This window comes from Capsicum annuum, chromosome 5 (assembly GCF_002878395.1).
Source record: "Capsicum annuum cultivar UCD-10X-F1 chromosome 5, UCD10Xv1.1, whole genome shotgun sequence".
NCBI lineage: Eukaryota > Viridiplantae > Streptophyta > Magnoliopsida > Solanales > Solanaceae > Capsicum > Capsicum annuum.
In genome coordinates this window covers 88,658,917-88,666,619 of record NC_061115.1, presented here as the reverse complement: position 1 = coordinate 88,666,619, position 7,703 = coordinate 88,658,917, and the positions used below count along the sequence as shown (strand labels likewise).

General features: G+C 34.4%; 1 non-coding gene across 1 annotated transcript; it reads left to right on the top strand.

The window, feature by feature from the left end:
- The first annotated feature begins 456 nt into the window (after window positions 1-456).
- LOC124899097 lies at window positions 457-563 on the top strand. Its single transcript, XR_007056235.1, has one exon. It is a non-coding gene; the product is annotated as a small nucleolar RNA R71 (small nucleolar RNA).
- Window positions 564-7,703: the final 7,140 nt, after the last annotated feature.

Genomic DNA, 7,703 nt, shown 5'->3' with positions numbered 1-7,703 from the left:
CTACTTTATATTGTAGGCATTCCCATAATTTAGCCTTTGAACATTTCCCACAAACATCACTGACATTGGATTTGCAGCACACATATCTATAGAATGGCCTCTACTGCCACAAACCATGTACCAAGTACTTGTCTGCTGGATTACATTTACTATTATTATAGACTGTGTAACCCCTAACTTCATATTGTTGAATTGAGTTGTTCACTAATTTTGAATGCAAAAATATAAGTGGATATAGCAGTTAACTGATCCACTTCCAACACTCGTGCAACCTTCTTTGTAGAATTTCTTGAGTCAGAATTCCATTTAGGATTTCCTTGCACAATATGGTTCAATAAATTATATAGCTCATCATACATTAATTCCAATGTCTGACCACCTACAGCTGAATCTAGTTAAATTTTTGTGTTGTGATCAAGTGCTTCAATAAAAGTGTGAGCAAATACCTCATTGGACTGCTGTTGATGTGGACAATCCTGAAGAAGAACTTTTAATCTCTCCCAAGCATGATATAAGTTCTTATTTTCCCTTTGTTTGAAGCTCGCAATCTCACTACGCAGTTTCGTATTCTTTCCAGATGGAAAGAATCAGATGAGAAATTTCGGGGAAAAGTTATCCCAGGTTGTCATTGAACTTTCTGACTCAGCATTTAACCACTTATTCGGTTTCCCCAATAGTAAAAAGGGGAAAAGTGTCATCCTAACATAGTCAGTTGACATACCCATAGAGATGTATGTGTCACTAATCTCCAAAATATTCTGCAGCTGGGCTTATAAATCTTCATATGAAAGTCCGACAAATTATTCACTGCTAATCAAAAGTTGCACCATGTTCTATTTTAGCGCAAAGTTACCTCTAACAGCTGGTTTTTAAAAAGGGGAGGTCAAATTTGTTGGAAGTGGGATTGCCACTGCACGAACTATCCTGCAGGCTAGTTGATTTTTAGCCATTATAGCAGGATTGTGTTGTTCATATGAAAATTATGGGGTATCATGGAGAAGGATTGCTTCTCTTCTTCATTAATGGAAACATTGCTCGGGTTTGGGGCTTGGTTAAACCAATTCCCTATCCCTTGCCAGTTTACTAGCATATAAACCTATTTTCTGAAAAATCAATCCCAAGACCAAGATTAAAGAACCAAAGAAATCTAAAATGTAAAAATAAATAAAATAGTTGCCAATTTACAATTTTCCGACAACGACGTCAAAAACTTGTTCCGCCCATGCGTACAAGCAAGTATTTGTGGTCTCACCAAATAATACGGTGGCCTTTTAAAAAGCTAAATATTGATCCCTTAGAAACTTGTGTTAAACAACTATTCAATTCTAATTTGACTATTGAGATTAAACTAGTGCAAACGTAACCAAAAGAGTTTTGAAAGTTTGTAATTAAAAGTAAACTAAAGTAATATGGAAAAGTAAAGACATTGGACAATTAATGGATAAAAACACGGGTTAAAGCACTATGAACAATAATACCATGCTATTGAACTTCATTCATTCGATTTCTTATCTTGGTTGTTGATTCATAGGATTTATCATATGATCATGGTTTCCCAACCTCTAACCTTCTACCTAACTGGACATTACAACTACATCATTGGATGGGAATGCAATAATCCATTTAGATACATTAAGATATCATACTAACTATGAACTAAGAAAATATTCTTGGTTTATCCATATCCTAGATGCTAGTTCAAATTTCTTATTTCATAAAAGAATAAAAACCTTACTCTATTATTCCCCACTTCTATCTTTCTATTCCCCCTCCTGAGTTTACAGGGTTGACAATATATGTATTATAAGGGTAGAGAAAACTTAAAATAGTGATAAAAAGTATAATAAAAATCAATTATGATAATCAATCCAAGAAAATCAATTAAAAGTGAAAGTAAACATATTCTTGGCCTTAACCCCGAAAAAAGGCTTTTAGCCACTCATGTACATAACCGCAATCAAGATAAATGAATACATGATAAAATCCATTCAAAACTAAAGTAAAAGAATAAAAACCCTAATTTAAGTATTTTACAGCGTCCCTTAATTTTTCGAAGTCGTCCAAGGTGTTTAGCCTTATGTTCAAGTGTCCTATTTATAGAAGGAAAAAACTACCAATTTTTGGACTAGGCTGTGTCGCGGGGTTAATTTTCTGCGTATACCTCCTCCACGCACACTTATCACATATACACACTTTTTATGGTCCATTAGGAAGCTCAATATGTATGTAAAATGCCCTAGGGCCTTTTATTTGGACGCAATGCGCCATAGACTTCCAAGAGGTCCATTTCACCTCAAATTGTGTCTTGTGCTTTTGTTGATACATTCCAAGACTTTTTGTGTTGTTTACACCCAATTTGAAGCTTTTATATCCTTCATATATCATCATAATAAACTCAAAAAGATTATAATAGCATTAAACACAACAAATTAGAGCTCAAAACAATACAACATCCAAGAGGACAAACTAGAAAGTTAATCTAAGAATACTACTTTTGCCCCTTTTGATCTTTCACTTAGTTTTCACTCTTGTCTTGATTCAATTGCACTTTTAAAACTATAAACAAGTTTTTCCATACATAATTACATAATCATACAATTAGGAACTCATTTACACATTTGAATTCATCACGATGAACTGGAACAACACCTAGCTTAAGCTAGTAACACTAGTTTTCTCGTATGAACTCTAAATGATCAATTTGATTCCTAAATTGTTTGAAATTCATGCTCAAAATTGTTATAAAGTACTTAAACTATTAGATTCTTATTCATATCATCTTTTACTCATTAAGCACACAAGAAATCCTCAGGACAAAGCTAAATAAGCCTGAATAACAATAGTAAGGCGCATAAATCCACCTCAGATAAAAAGTGATGTGGTTTGGTAAGAAGGGGAAGCTCAACCACTGATATTTTGGTTTGTACTTGGTGTTTAAAAGGGTTAGTAATGTTACGTATGAATTGGATTTGCCCTCTATTTTGAGCTCCATTCATCTGATGTTTTATGTTTTCAAATTAAAAAAGTGCATGGGTGTTTCTTCAATGGTTTTTCATTTTTAGGAGGTAGGTATTTTAGATTCCTTATCTTATGATGAAGTCTTGGCTGAATGTTTGGATCATCAAGTTTGTTGGTTGCAGATGAATAACTTAGCTTTGGTAAAGGTTCTATGGAGGAACCACAAGGTTGAAGAGGCTACTTGGGAAGGAGAAGAGGACATAAAGTCCAAGTATCAATTCTTGTTTTCCAATCAATATAATCATGCTTAAGGTATGTGTATTCCTTTACATATTTGTTTTCCTTTGTCTTTGTTAAAATAAAGAGTGATTTCCTTAACATCTTTGTTTTCTATCTTTGTTAAAGGTAAGAATAGAGGTATGTGGAGTTAATTCATGCTAATAAATTCCTTGTACCATCATTTGAGGGCAAATGATCCAAGTGGGGGATAATTGAAATAGAGCTTTAAGATTAATAGCCTGGTTAGGCCTCACGCTATAAGTCGTAGGGTGTCCTGATGAGTCATTGGGATGAGTTGTAACCAAACTAGTAAGTTTGTGGCTATATTCTTCTCTACATATGAGTATCTCACTAAGAGCGCAAGGGTATGTTACGAGTCATTAGGTGCAATCTTATAATGTCCAGTGTAAGTCATAATTTGGGTTCTGTATTGACTACGACTAGACCCTATGAGTCCTAACATCCTATTATTATTCCTGTAGTTGAATCATAAGGTCAACAGTGTATGTTGCCTTGGTGATACTTCCTTGGTTAAGACTCATGGCGATGAGTTGTAAGGAGTGGCTACGAGTCAAGGATTGACTTGTAGTCAAAGATGACCCTTTTTTAGATTTTAAGTTAACGGCATTCTAGATATTTTCCCTCTTACCCAACTTGAAATTAACTTCTTGTTTAGGGTATCATTAGCCCTTAAATACACTTCAAAGTAACTTCTTAACACTCTCAAATTCCTCAAGGTCAAGAACACTTAGGGTTTTTGAGATAGTGATCAAATAGGGAATTTAAGGGTGATTTATCTCTGTACATGTTACTATTTCAGGCATGTGACACTTACCTCAATGTTAATTTGTTATAAAGCATATGCACTAAAGTGTTATTCACATGGAATTATTTTGGTTTTGAAAAAAAAGAGTTGTGGGTTTTGAATGCTTATTGTTGAACAATGTATTCTTATTTAACTATGATTATTCATGATTTAGATATTGATTTGAACTTATGGGTGCATGGGTATGGTAGATGAATTAGGGAATTGTGATTTTCCCAAACTTGTGACTTTTGAAATGGTTATGACCCCAACCCATAATGTGAAATTTAATATTGAGTTATGAGAAAGGTGGGTATTTGTAAAATTGAACAAGTCTTGAACTATTACATGATATAAGGAGGTATTTGAAACACAATGGTTTGATTTAATGAACAAAGAGAGTCGGTGTCCCCCACCTTGTATTAATGAACAAAGGGAGTTGTTTTCTCTATGTTAATGGGAATTGTTTTGGCATGTTTTTATTACCTTGCAAGTGTAGTTAGTATGAGGATACAATAATGTATGCCTTAATGTGGACTGTGGTTCATGAATAGGATTATGTGATAAATGTTTTAATTGTGATATAAATAGGGTTGTGCAGCTGAGTCATTAAAGTGGAGGTTCGGGTGACCGATACTGGAGGTTCAGGTGACCGATACTAATGTGGGGATCAAAGGGACTAGGGAGGTTCAAGTCCCCCTTATTACTATTTCATGATTTGGGAGGTTCGAGTCCCTCGTAAATCTTTATATCATCAGGTTCTTAAGTCACCTTAGTATATGTTGGGCAGTTTGAGTCCCCATATGCATATATATGAGATTATTATACGGTTCATGTGTCTACATGCATTGAGGCCCGACTAGGGGGTGAGAGCTGGGGCCTATATATCCCGTGGGTACTATTATATGACAATTGATATACACAATCCAGGTTAAGATTTCAAAGTGCAGGTTAAACCTTGTTCCATATCCCAGCATGATACGTATATATGTATTTGCATATGGTTATTATACATTGGCTGTCTTGATTTGAATTGATGGCATTATTTTATCTTTATCCTTGAGTTACATGCTAGTGTTCACCTTGCTAACCATCTTTGGATTCTGTATCTGCATGCGATGCAAGAATTGGCCATACATCTACTTCTCCTGCTTAGTAATCATAGATTAACCGAGAGTTGACATGAAGGGGTGAGCTTTCATGTTTTGGATGGATCCATTTTAGGCTTATGTTTCTCTTTTATTTTTGTTATAGACTATCAAAAATTATTTTTGGCTATAGTTGGGGGCATGTACCGATACTTTATTAATATTCAGTTTAGTTTACTATTTGGAAGAATTTGTCTAGACTACTGTGATTATTGGGTTGTGTCGGTCAGTTGTTTGGCTAGTCGTCGGTAGTTGGTTATGGATATGCATTAAATTTTCTTTAGCAATTGCACGCTATCTTTTTATATGTTTGTAACTTAGTCGAATGTGTGTAAGGTAGTCTACGATTTGGGGTGTTGGGGGTGGTCTTTGGCCTTTGTTCGACTTAAGAAACCCATCACGACAAGGCCCTGGTTTGGGTCGTGTCAACTTAACACCGATAGGACAGGGGTTCATATAACCTAAGTCCCAAACAACGTGTCATCATAGGTAAAGCAATCCTCATTAGTTTAGATTCTCTCTCTTCAGATAAAGTCTTCAATAGTTGAGAGTGACTTCCTTCTCATGAGTGAATTTCTGCCAATCATGGTTCATAGACTTGGCAAGGTACAGAATACCATCCCTACTCTATGTCAGTTATGGAAACCTCCCGTAATTTCAAACTCAATATTTATACATGACCCTTAATTTAGTTTTTCTTACTTTTAAACTATGAATTTCCAGATTATCATTGTATCTTCGTGTATTCCACATCGGGGCATTGTTCTTCAGTTCATGTCCTTTGCAATCAATTAGCATATTATTTTACAGCATGTTCAACACAAACATTAACTCATTTGAAATATTTATGCTTCTACAACTTTCCAATTTTTACAAATGTTCTAGATCAGGATTCAGAGATTTCACTGTGACTAATAACTTTTATGTACAAACATAATTCAAATACACATTATAGTAAATGATTAATATCCCCAATTTTAAAGCATGTTGTAAGTATTCTTATCACTAGTGCATATCTTATATACTCATTACATTAAAAAGTACTGAGAGCATACCTCTTTTGCCTATGTTTTCTATGTGATGTCGATTCAAGTGCTTAATATCAAGATCATAGTCAGGAAGATCATAACATTTGGGTAGCAGATGATGAATATTCTTACTTTGAGGACTTAAATCCGTTGCAGTTCCAGTATTTTATTTTCTTATTCGTATATATTGATTAGGGATAGTTAGGGTCATCTACCTGCTGCTTATAATTAGTATTAATAGGCTTCATAGTTAGTCAGTTATAGGTATTATATGTAGTTTCTTTTTATCTTTCTTCTAGATTAAATGCTTTTAACATTTAAAGTAACAGATTGAAATAACTTATCTCATGATTATGCTTCTGCTCAATTGGTTTAGCTTTTATATAGGTTTTAATTAGTTTCTCAAGCATTATGTCTGTACCATGGGTTAGTTTGGAATTACTTGTGGTTATAAGAATCATTTTTTAGTTAGGGGGTAGTCTCTGATCGTAACATGACTATTATAAATATATCATTTTGATCGATTCTCTCGCCAATTGTATTCTCATATTACTAATGTAATGACCCTTAAGGCCATTTTTAATATTTCCACTTATTTTTCCATTTTAAGCTTTCCCATAGCTGCCCCAAGTTATTTATTACTTGCTGAAACTAACAATTTGATTATCAGGTAGTTCATTTGTTTTTAGATCCTATTTTATATTTTGAAGTCTTCGTTGGTTGAAATTGGCTAACGGGAAAAAATTTTAGTTAAACAACCTTGTATGCCAATTTTGACTATTTCAACAGCTCTGGAATGTTAATTTGAGGCTAGGTGGATCCTTGGTTTGGGTCTCAAGCTCATTTTGAGCCATTGGTTGAAAGTTTTAAAAAATGACAATTAGGCGTGGACCCACTTTTTATTGAAATGACCTCAGATTGAAATTTCAATTGTGCCATTAAGTTTGAAATATCAAATTTGATAGGGTAGCATAGTTCATTTGCGTATACGGGATTTTGAATAAATCCCGAGTGTTTTTCAAGGACTTGGAAAAAATTCCTAGTCTCTGCTGGTACTGGTGCACTCACACTGTGAGCCTTTGATCACTTATGCGATCTGGAAGGCACCAACAAGTGTCGCATAAGAAATATTTTTAGTTGCATAATTGACACCCTGGGTAGCATAGAAAGTATCATATACGTGATACAGATGTCGTATAAGCAACTTCTACCTCTTTGGACTGGTATCGCTAATGTGATTGACAAGTCATGGATGCGATACCCGTGTACCTTGGAAGGGTATAAATACCCCCTTTAGCCTATTTTTCACTATTTATCACCCATCTCCAAGCTTTCTAAACCCTACAAAGTGGGAGAGCTTGGGAATAACATTGGTGGATGATTTTGGAGCTTGGAAAAGGATTAATTATTATTTATCCTTTAAATACATGATAAGATTTCATTATTTCTTAGTTGATTTCTCTATTCTCATCTAAAAATCTCAAA